Genomic DNA, 12241 nt, shown 5'->3' with positions numbered 1-12241 from the left:
TGGGAGTTGTATGTTTTGGTGAAAATTACAGAAAAAGGGCTGTTTGCTTATGTGGGTCAATAACAAGGATTTTTTTCTCCCCTCAATCTGTGACTTGTATTTAATTTTATATTTTGGTATTAGATGGGACATGAGGGAAGAAATATGGAAAACACTGGTAGAGTGCTGGGAAACCCTATGTGGTTTATTTATAGGATAGAAGTGAGAGTCCTCTAAAAGGAAGTCAACCCAAGGACAGGAGTCAAGCTAACCCAAATAATAGTCTCTCATTGTCAGGGCTATGTGGTGTGTGTGTGTGTGTGTGTGTGTGTGTGTGTGTGTGTGTAGAGTGCCATTTTGAATAAAAAGAAATATAACTTTCATTTACTAAGTACCTGATACTGCATTTAATCTTCACCACAACTCACTCATACATATGCATGTATAAAATAAAACAAGATATATATATCTCCAAGGCTACCCAGTTAAGAAATAGATTTGGACCAAACTAGGTAAGTGTGATTCTAAACAGACACTTGTATACAACACCTGCAGGATGGTGTCTGCCTCTTGGATTTGCACTTGCAGGTGAAAGCCAGAACTAGCAAACTTTGTGGAATTTTTTTTTTGAGATTTTATTTATTTATTTGAGAGAGAGAGAGAGAGGGACAGAGCAAGAAAGAGCAAAAGAGAGCATGAGTATAGGGAGGAGAAGCAAGGGGAGAGGGAGAGCAGACTACCCACTGAGCAAGGAGCCTGATGCGGGGCTTGATCCTGGGACTCTGGGATCATGACCTGAGCTGAAGGCAGATGCTTAACCAACTGAGCCACCCAGGTGCCCCTGAACCATGTATTATAGATGACAACATGGTCCTACTTTAAACCCCAGCTAATGTGGCCTCTAATATTTCATTAACTTTACAAACCCTTTCCATTGCAGAGCAAGATCTTTTTTAAAAGTAATAACAATATCAACCATTTTGCTTAAAAAATAACAGTAACCAAAAAAATGAATACATAAGTCTTTCCTCATGGTCTATTGACTACTGTAGTAGAGGCTTGGCCCTCATCATCTCCCTGCCCTAAGTATCCCGGGTCATTTTATGCCATGAACTTGGAAACTCTACTTCATTATGTCCTTGGAACAGTTCCGCCCTCCTACCTGGAGATTTTCTCCTCCTCCAGCTGACCATATGGTGGCGCTTTGGTGAGCCTGCTGCTGTCTGTCCTCTGCACATGGCTATTAAAACAGTGCTCTTGCAAAAGGAGAGTGAGGAGGTATTTTTATACTTTTCTTTCTATCTAGTGAGCATTTGGTTATACTATATGCTATATTATTTATGTGCATATATATAGTATGCATAGTTTTGGCCATACTATATATTGTATGGCCACACTAGCTGGGGTTTAAAGTAGGGTCATGTTATCATTGATACATAGGGAGAAGATATTAGCTCACTCATTTAAGAGGATTTTTAAATAAGGGTTTTCTTTGTACATCAAATGAACAAAACCCATCCTCTCCCAGTGTTCTATAATTCTGTATGGGGAAAAAGTAATTATGAAATGAAGAGAAAGAAATGATGCATGTTTTTTATTTATTTTTTTAAAAGATTTTATTTATTTAATTGACAGAGAGAGAGAGACAGAGAGAGAAGGAACACAAGCGGGGGGAGTGGGAGACGGAGAAGCAGGCCTCCCGCCGAGCAGGGAGCCCGATGCGGGGCTCGATCCCAGGATCCTGGGATCATGACCAGAGCCGAAGGCAGTTGCCTAACCAACTGAGCCACCCAGGCGCCCCGATGCATGTTTTTTAATAGGTATGGAGTTCTGAGGCTCATAATAAGTATTATCATAATAATTCATAATCTCTCTTATTCTACAAACATTGATTAGGCACCTGCTATAATAATAAAAATTATTTATTAAATTTCTACTACGTGATTGGCATTTTGCATTTGCCACTTCTAATTTGCAAAACAACTCTATAAGGAAGATAGCATTATTCCTATTTCACAAATTAAGAGACTGGGGTTCAAATGATTGACATAATTGATTTAACATAGTACAATTTGCAAGGAACCAGGCCCAGATTTGAACTGCTATCTGGATGACTTCAAATAAAATATTCTTGTTTCTGTACTCGGCCATCTTTCTTCATGCCACACACATTGCAAGGTGGGTCATAAATATGGAACACATCCGTGAACGCATGCAGACTGGTGGAGAAACTAAGCCATGGGAACTCTCATTGTTATATATTCTTCTTCGTTGTTAGTTTCTTTCTCCACAGTACTTCAGAAGGTCAGCTGGAAAAGACACACCATACACCTTCTCCATCTTTCCCTCTCCAAAGTGACCACCTAAACAAAGTAACAGAGTGCTATTGGAAATACTAAATGAAATAGATTTCTTTTCCGCTCTCATCCCTTAAATTTTTGTTTTTAAGTGTAATCATACCCTCTGCAGATTTGCCAACTGTAATCTGTAACATGGAAGATAAGCTAATGAGGATCTCAAAGAACATAATTCCCAGACCCATTCAGGATGGCATTTTAGAGCAAGGGCTATTTTCTTTTGTCCAGCGCTAGGACTGAGATCAGACCTAGGTTGCAAGTAGAAAAGCAAAAGCAAGCCTTCCCATGCACACAGTGTTTGATTCTAATAAGGGTCAGAACTTTGCAAACCAGATCCCATCCTTTGGTGGGTTGGAAGTAAACACATGGATTAAAACTATGAAACATGTCCTTTGTTTCATCAGAGTGGTCATGAGTCATCCCTACCCTGAGGATTTCAGTTGTTAAAAGCCATAATTCTGAGTTAAGGAAAACTGATGCTGGACCTCAGGGTGACTGATGCTAGCCATCTTTGGACATGGGTTTTCTTGAGAATATTTCTGATATTGACTTGCCAATGACTTGTTGTGTGACCCTGGATAAGTTATTTCCTTTTAAAATATCTCTCTGTATAATAGGAAATAATCATTCTTGCTCTTTGAATTATATATCTGATATATATTATAATAATATATTATGTTTAATTATATATGTATATAAAATATGTGTATTTTATATATAATTACATACATATACACACACTCAAGGTTTAAAATGTTTTAAAGATAACTTTTAAAATTAAGTATTCATTTACAATGTTCTGGACATTGAACTAGGCATAATGCTCACATAATTTCAGTGATTCTCCACAAGGTCTCTATAAGGGTATTATCACCACCGCCCTCATTCTATAGATGCAGAAATTAGGTAACTTGCCACAACCCACCCTGGTTATAAGTGGTCATGTCAGGACCACTTTATCTACATTCATAGCTCATGTTCACATTTTAAATTCACAGAATTCTGTGATTAATAAAATAAACTTACTAGATTGTAAACTATTCATATTTGTATCTCCTAGAGCATCTTGCAGAATATTGGCACCTGGAAGGAATTCAGCAAGTTTCCTTTTATAATTCATAAATATGAATGAAAGAATAGATAAGAAAGTAAGTTATTGTTATTGTTATCATTAATATATTTTTATTAATAATATAATAGAAAAAGCTAGATTCCCTAGCAGCTATGGTGAATTATATATCATTATATACATAGACCTAGAGAATATTGATTAACTACATTATGTATTTTTTCCCAAAATGAAGAGAAAAATCACAGTGAAATTCTACATGGAAAATAATAGCAGTGTCATAATCCAAGAAGATGTTTTTGGATTTGCAACTGAGCAGTCCTAATATATCTTAATATTTTATGTTTTATTGAGTTTTTAATTTTAATTCCAGTATAGTTCATATACAGTGTTATAATAGTTTCAGGTGTACAATACAGGTGATTCAACAATTCTTTTTTTTTTTTTAAGATTTATTTATTTATTTATTTGAGAGAGAGAGCATGAGCAGGGAGAGGGGCAGAGGAAGAGGGAAGTGGAAAAGCATCTCAACAAGACTCCTTGCCAAGTGTGGAACCTGACATGGGGCTAGATTCCAAGACCCTGAGATCATGACCTGAGCTGAAACCAAGATTTGGACACTCAACCTACTGAGCCACCTGTGTGACCCAGTGATTCAACAATTCTATATATTACTCAGTGCCCATCATGATAAGTTTACTCTTTAATCCCATTTACCTATTTCACCCATCCTCCCACCCACCTCCTCTCTGGTAACCATCAGTTTGTTCTCCAGAGTTAAGAGTCTTTCTCTCTCTCTCTCTTTTTTTCCTTTGTTTATTGTTTTGTTTCTTAAATTCCACATATGAGTGAAAACTTTCTTTCTTTCTCTGACTGACTTATTTCACTTAACATTATACTCTCTAGCTCTATGCACGTGATTGCAAATGACAAGATTTCACTCCTTTTAATACCTGAGAAATAGTCCATTGTATGTATATATACCACCTCTTCTTTATCCATTCATCAGGCAATGGACATTTGTGCTCTTTCTATAGTTTGGCTATTACTGATAATGCTGATATAAACATTGAGGTTCATGTACCCCTTTGAGTCTGCATTTTGTATCCTTGTGTAAATAACATAGTAGTGCAATTGCTGGATTGTAGGGTAGTTCTATTTTTAGCTTTTTGAGGAAACTGCATATTGTTTTCCACAGTGGCTGCACCAGTTTGCATTCCCACCAACAGTGCAAGAGTGTTCCTTTTTCTCCACATCCTCACCAACACCTGTTGTTTCTTGTGTTTCTGATTTTAGTCATTCTGACTAGGGTGAGGTAATATCTCATTGTAGTTTTGGTTTGTATTTCCCTGGTAATGAGTGATGTTGAATATCTTTTCATATATCTGTTGGCCATTTGTATATCTTCTTTGGGAGAAATGTCTATTCATTTCTTCTAATATTTTAAAACTTGGTCTCTTAGGATTCATTAGAATAATGAACCCTGTACTCACATTGCATAAATGATAATTTTGCAGTGTAATATCTTACTACATTTTATGGAATATGAGAGGCTTACATTTTGTTTTTATGCCTGTAATTATTTGTGAATCTTGTCCCATGACACTAAATTCTGGAACCTCTTTACAAACCAAATTTCAAATATATTTAAAAGAAAAGAAGTATCCAATATTTAGGGCAGTTAGTAGAAGTACACACACAGGCACATGAGTTAATGGAAGTGCATTTGTGTGTGTATGTGTGTGTATATGTGTCTACATATATATATGAATGAAATCATATTACCTGTTTTTTTTTAAATCATGTACCTGTTTCCTGAGTCTAATCTATGGAGTTCAAACATGGGGAGGGAGAAGAGAAGGAGTCCAAACTGCATACTTTCTATAATTGAGATATTGGTAAAAATATGCTTTGCATGAGCAAATAAGCCATCTGTATACCCAAGGATTCCTGAGTCCACATGTGCACTATACATGCATATATTTGTCTGTTAGTTACTATGTCATGAAAATAAAGGAATAGCCAGCATTTCTTTCAATTTAGAGGGGATATTTTGGATAACAAAAGTTAGAATAAAGATTATGTGACATATGTAAAATTCACTTTGGGAAATCTGAGGAGCACCTCCAAAACAGGGAGTCACCTCCTATGGGTGACTAAAACTAAGATGGCCCATAGTGATAAGACATCATGTAAAATCACAAGAGCATATTTCGACAAAAGTTAATCTCAAATGGGAAATCTGTATGGTGGGTTCCAGAACAGGTTAGCAGAATATATTTATTTACTGTCCATCAGGTAATTTTCTTCCTAAGCTCTGTTGTAGTTTTGAAGAAATTGAAGTCCATGATTTAACAGATTTTACTATTTTATAAATAAATAAACAAATAAATAAAATGATTCTTCAATAGGTACAGTTTTGAAGCTATTTGGTTAGATCAATTCTTTGTTCACTTTGGAATCATTTTGCTATTTATTTCCTCTCTTTGTTGCAGGAATAGAACTTTCTTATCCTAGGAAAATATAGAAAAAAAATTTTTTATCGCTCCCAGCACTGATATGAACCCCTGTCAAATGAGCATTTATACATCTGCACCAGAACCCTGCTACTGAAAGTCAACCAATCAGTGATAGCCCTGCTTCTGACAGGCAATCATCAAAAGTTACATGTACTCCAGAGATCCCAATTCTGGGCTAAAGGCCAACAAACCTCAACCAGACTCTTCTGAAAGATCACTCACCAGTTCTGAACACCACACTTCCCAACACACTCTATTTGATCAGCAGTTTGTTTTGATGCCCTATGTCCTGCAACCACAGACCTGCCTTCTCTAGCAAGCAACAAATTCAGCTTCTTGCTTCTGGTATTGTGGTGGGGGCTCACCTCTTCTTCATTCTTTGACAGCAGTGACTTTCCAAATGAGGGGATACAGGAAGGAAAGTTCATCCCTCTCCTCTTATCACTAAAAATTTGTTTCTGGTACAAGCTCTCCCTCAACATTAAACTAACCTTAATACACAGTTGTGTGCATCTTAATTTACTACTTACTGGTCTGCATTCCTTCTCTTTCCAAAAATGAGATACATGTACTACTTGTTGTTTGGGAGATTATTTTGCTGGTACACAGACCAAACCTAAAAATTTTTGTGTGTGTGCAATGTTTAATGTGTATTTGAAAGAAAATGTAAAACTAGCATATAAAACCAGTGATTTCAGGAATATTATCACTTAAGTCGAAGCAAACATAAGATGCAAATTTAAATCTGAAACCGTTTAAAGTATTGAATAAAAAAATAAAGATGACTGATATGGTAAAATAATGATGTTAGTATACAAATATTTGAAGTTTGAGTAACTTGCACTGCATATTATAAGCTCTTTGAGGAAAGACACTAGCCTCACTACTTTTGCCTAACACAATGTCTAGTACATAGAAAGTGTTTGGTAAATATTTATCAACTGAATGAGTAGAATTCCAGATAAGCCTAAGAGTAATCAAGAACAGCCACAACAAGAGCCACTGTAATATTAGATAGTGATGGCCACAGGAGGTAAGGGTAAATATAGTTCAATATCATGCTCTTCAAGAAGTCTTGAGGATTCATGCCTAGAATGACCTTCTCGAAATTCAGATTTCTCTGAAAACCCTTAGCATTTGTCTTCATTACCCATTTGACATTTAAGTATATTCTCTTTTATATTAACAGAAAGAACTTACAGTTGTTTGGCATTTTAGTTCACAAAACAATTTCACATATATTATTGATTAGATTGTTTTAGCAACTTGATGAGATAGGCAGGGCATGCTTTCCTATTCTATGAGAAAACTAGGGCTCATGGAGGTTAAATGACTTATTCACCTTGAACAAATACATATTAAGCACTTATCCTGTGCAAGGCTCAAGTGGCTGGAAATTCTGCAGGAAGCCATTGGGCTTTTGGCCTTTCATTTTGCAGAGTTGTGTAGGTGTTGACTATGTCTAAATTTTGGATTTGCTTTGTGATTGGTATGGCCATAATTTTTCCCAATAGTATATAAAAACTAAGGTTAAAATTTTTAACTCTATAGAACTCCTTCAAACATAGGGAAAAGACTCCGTGTTTCAAGAAACCAATTTAAATAATAACAGAACCAATATCTTAACTCTTTATGTAGCTAATACTTTTCCTTCTAGTCCTATTTCATTAGAGAGTTTTAGTTTAGGAATTGTTGAATTTTAGTAGATTTTTTTTGGATATCATTTGCATGTTTATACTTTTTTTTCTTTTATTTGTTGATACAGTGAATTATATTGATAGATTTCCTGATTTGGGGCCATGATTAAAATCCCAGAACAAATGTTTTTAGTCACTCTATCTTTCCACACATCTATGTACATTCTATTTGGTTGTATCTCATTTATTATTTTTATATCTATATTCATGAGTGAGATTGGTCTATAAATTCGTTATTTTATACTCTTTGTAGTAGGTTTTACAGTTTATGAGGTCATAAAATTAATTGAGCAGCCCACCATCTTTACCTACAAGCTGTAAAGTAAAAGGTAAGCTCTTCAAGAACAAAGACCTTATTTCATTTAATATTGTATCCTACAGCCTAAAACAGTAACTGATATACACTAAGCACTTGATAAATATTAGTATAAGGTACCAAGAAAGAAAGGAACAAGGAACAGGAGGGAGAATGAGAGACCCTGTGAATTAGCTATGAGGTTATCAGTTGCTATTTTTTATAGAAAATATTTACACTCCTTCAGCCTCTTCTGTATTTACCTGGTCTACTTAAGTTTTCTAATTCTTCTTTATTTATCTGGGTTATCTATATTGCCTATTTTCTTTATATTTTAAAGTTTGTTGCCATAGAGTTTCATGTAGTGTTCTCTTATATACTCAAATTTATTCTTTTTCTAGATGTGGTTATGTCTCCTTTCTCATCCATAATCTTGTGGCTTTTCAACTATTCTCTTTCTTCCCTTCCCCCTTGAATTTGGATTAGAAGATATTTACCTCTTTTCAGTTGTCAGAGAACTAGCTTTTGTATTTACTTATCTCTTCTACTACTTTCATTTTGTTTGTTTTCTAGTCCATTACTGTCATACTGCATAAGTTAATTCTCTTTTCCTGCTCTGTTTTGGTAGATTTTGTTGTTTTACATTTTTTAAGATGAATGTTAACTTTCCTTAATTTCATTCTTTCTTTTTAAATATGAAGTCATTTAAGGTTATAGCTTTTGCCATGAGTATTGCTTTTGCTTTTTCCCATAAGTTTTAGTGTTTAAGTTTAAGTGTACTGTTTTCCATAAGTATTAGTATAAAGTGCTTTCTTGGGACTTGGGAAAAGATGGTGGGGGAGTAGGGACCCTATTCCAACCGGTCCCCTGAATTGAGCTAGATATCCACCAGACTACTCTGAACACCCATGAAATCAGCCTGAGATGTAAGATATATCTGGATCTCTACAAACGGAATATCGCACATGGTTGGTTTTGAGCTATGAAGCAGGGAGCCGTGATTCCACAGGCAGATATTAGAAGATAAATGGAAGGGGAGGGAGCCATAAGGATACTGCACTGCTGGTTCTGAAAGCCTCCTGTTCTGGGGATGGGGCACAGACTCACAGACCATCAGCAGTGGGGAAAGGACTTTAGGGCAGCCCCCTGGACTGAAACCTGGAGTGGTGGGGCCATGCATGTGAACTGGGGACAGCTGGCAGTTTTAGAAGCACAAAGGGCAGAGATGTGCCCCTACCTGGAAGCCAGGACTGGGAGTATTGCTGAGGGGCTCACAACCCAGGACGCTGCAGTTTTTAGCAGCATAGACAGAAACAGAGATAGTGTGGGCAGGAGAGGTCACTGAAGAACAGACTGTGATCTCTCTGTTCTGAGGCAGAGGGTTGGAAATGATCTCTTCTGCTCTGACTCTCAGAAGAGACACAGAAAACCACTGGGGAAAGCCACCAGAGAACAAAAGCCCCCAAAACCCAGTTTTCACTGAGCCCATTCCTCCCCCACAGGAGGCAGGGTAACTCTGCCCAAACAGGGTTGCCTGAGTAATAGTGCAGCAGGCCCCTCCCCCAGACAACAGGATGGGAGAACAAGAGGCCGACAACCCTAAGGTCCCTATAAAACAGTTGCATCTTGCTTGGGTTGTGATCAATAATTTGGACTCTGTACATTCCCTTAACCACCTCTCAACAGAATGACTAGGAGGAGGAACCCCCAAAATAGGAAAGACTCAGAGACTGTGACTTCTGCCACAGATTTACAAATGGATACAGATATAAGCAAGAAGTCAGAAATGGACTTCAGGGTAACAGTTATGAAGATGATAGCTAGAATGGAGAAATCGATTAATGGCAACATGGAGTCTCTAAGAGCAGAAATGAAAGCTGAAATGGCAGAACTTAAAAATGATATCAGTGAGATCCAATCTAATCTAGATACTCTATCAGCTAGGGTAAATGAGACAGAAGAACGAATTAGTGATCTAGAAGACCAATTGATAGAAAAGAAGGAAAAAGGAAGATTGGGAGAAACAGCTCAAAATCCATGAAAACAGAATTAGAGAAATAAATGACACCATGAAACATTCCAATGTCAGAATTATTGGGATCCCTGAGGGGGTGGAGAGAGAGAGAGGGCTAGAAGATATATTTGAGCAAATCATAGCTGAGAACTTCCCTAATCTGGAGAATGAAACAAACATTCATGTCCTAGAGGCAGAGAGGACCCTTCCCAAGATCAAGGAAACAGAACAACACCCTGACATGTAATAGTAAAACTCACAAATCTTAGAACTAAGGAAACCATCTTAAGGGCAGTCAGGGGGAAGAAATTCCTTATATACAGAAGGAGGAACATCAAAATAACATCAGACCTATCCACAGAGACCTGGCAAGCCAGAAAGGGCTGGCAAGACATATTCAGGGTAGTAATGAGAAGAACACGCAACCAAGAATACTTTATCTGGCAAGGCTGTCATTTAGAATGGATGGAGAGATGCAGAGCTTTCACGACCGGCAGAAACTGAAAGAATATGTGACCACTAAGCCAGCTCTGCAAGAAATATTAAGGGGGGGTTCTATAAAAGATGAAAGATCCCAAGAGTGATATAGAACATAAATTTACAGAGACAATCTATAGAAACAAGGACTTCACAGGTAACATGATGACAATAAATTCATATCTTTCAATAATAATTCTCAAAGCGAACGGCCTAAATGCTCCCATAATACAGAACCCTCTTACACTGTTGGTGGGAATGCAAGTTAGTGGGAATGCAATCCAGTCACTGGAAAACAGTGTGGAGTTTCCTCAAAAAATTAAAAATAGAGCTACCTTATGACCCAGTAATTCCATTACTGGGTATTTACCCCAAAGACACATATGTAGTGAAAAGAAGGGCCATATGCACCCCAATGCTTATAGCAGCAATGTCTGCAATAGCCAAACTGTGGAAAGAGCTGAGATATCCTTCAATAGATGAATGGATAAAGAAGATGTGGTCCATATACACAGTGGAATATTACTCAGCCACCAGAAAGAATGAATACCCAACTTTTGCGTCAACATGGATGGGACTGTAGGAGATTATGCTAAGTGAAATAAGTCAAAGAGAGAAAGTCAATTATCATATGGTTTCACTTATTTGTGGAACATAAGGAATAGCATGGAGGACATTAGGAGAAGGAAGGGAAAAATGAAGGGGGGTAATCAGAGGGGGAGTTGAACCATGAGAGACTATGGGGACCCCAGGAAACAAACTGAGGGTTTTAGAGGGGAGAGGTGTGGGGGGATGGGTTGGCTCAGTGATGGGTATTAAGGAGTGCATGGAGCATTGGGTGGTATATGAAAACAATGAATCCTGGAACACTACATCAAAAACTAATAATGTGCTGTATGGTGATTAACATAACATAGTAAAAATAAATTAAAAAAATTAAAAAACATAAAGTGCTTTCTTTTTCATTCTTTCCAGATATAATAAAATTTTAGTTTTACTTCCTATTTAAGCCAAAGGTCATATAGGAAAATCATTAATTATTTCAAAGAGGATAATATTTTACCATTACATTTTTTTGTTTTTCTATCAGATGATTTTCAGAGTATGGCAATTATGATAAAAAATTTTATTGAATGCTCACTTTGGCAGGACATATACTAAAATTTGAATGATAAAGAAAAGATTAGCATGACCCCTGCACAAAGATGACAGTCAAAATTGTGCAGTGTTCTGTATTTTTTTAACAACATGAGAAACAAGTGATGGCGAGTTGCAGAGAAAGGGGAAATCTCTTGCATTTTTGGTGGGAATGCAAACTGGTGCAGCCACTATGGAAAACAGTATGGAGGTTCCTGGAAAAGTAAAAAATAGAACTACCTTACAATCCAGCAATTGTACTATTAGGTCTTTACCCAAAGGATACAAAAATGCAGATTCAAAGGGGTACATGAACCCCAATGTTTATAGCAGCATTATCAATAATAGCCAAACTATGGAAAAAGCACAAATGTACATTGACTGATGAATGGATAAAGAAGAGGTGGTATATATATACAATGGAATATACCCAGCCATCAAAAGGAGTGAAATCTTGCCATTTGCAATCATATAGAGCTAGAGTGTATTATGCTAAGCAAAATAAGTCAGTCAGAGAAAGATAAATACCTTAAGAAATAAAATAGATTACCATATGAGAAGGGGAAAAAAAAGGGAAACAAACCATAAGAGACTCTTAATGATAGAGAACAACCTGAGGCTTGATGGAGGAGAGGCGGTCAGGGGATAGGCTAAATGGGTGATGGGTATTAAGGATGGCACTTGCGTTGAGCACTGG

The 12241-nt window shown here is 36.8% G+C and overlaps 1 non-coding gene across 1 annotated transcript; it reads left to right on the top strand.

Annotated features, from left to right (window-relative positions):
* Positions 1-11542: 11542 nt before the first annotated feature.
* On the top strand, positions 11543-11647 carry LOC113935253. Its single transcript, XR_003523992.1, has one exon. It is a non-coding gene; the product is annotated as a U6 spliceosomal RNA (small nuclear RNA).
* Positions 11648-12241: the final 594 nt, after the last annotated feature.

Source organism: Zalophus californianus, chromosome 13 (assembly GCF_009762305.2).
Source record: "Zalophus californianus isolate mZalCal1 chromosome 13, mZalCal1.pri.v2, whole genome shotgun sequence".
NCBI classification, from domain to species: Eukaryota; Metazoa; Chordata; class Mammalia; order Carnivora; family Otariidae; genus Zalophus; species Zalophus californianus.
The sequence above is the reverse complement of the archived record's forward strand: the minus strand, read 5'-3'. Positions and strand labels throughout refer to the sequence as shown.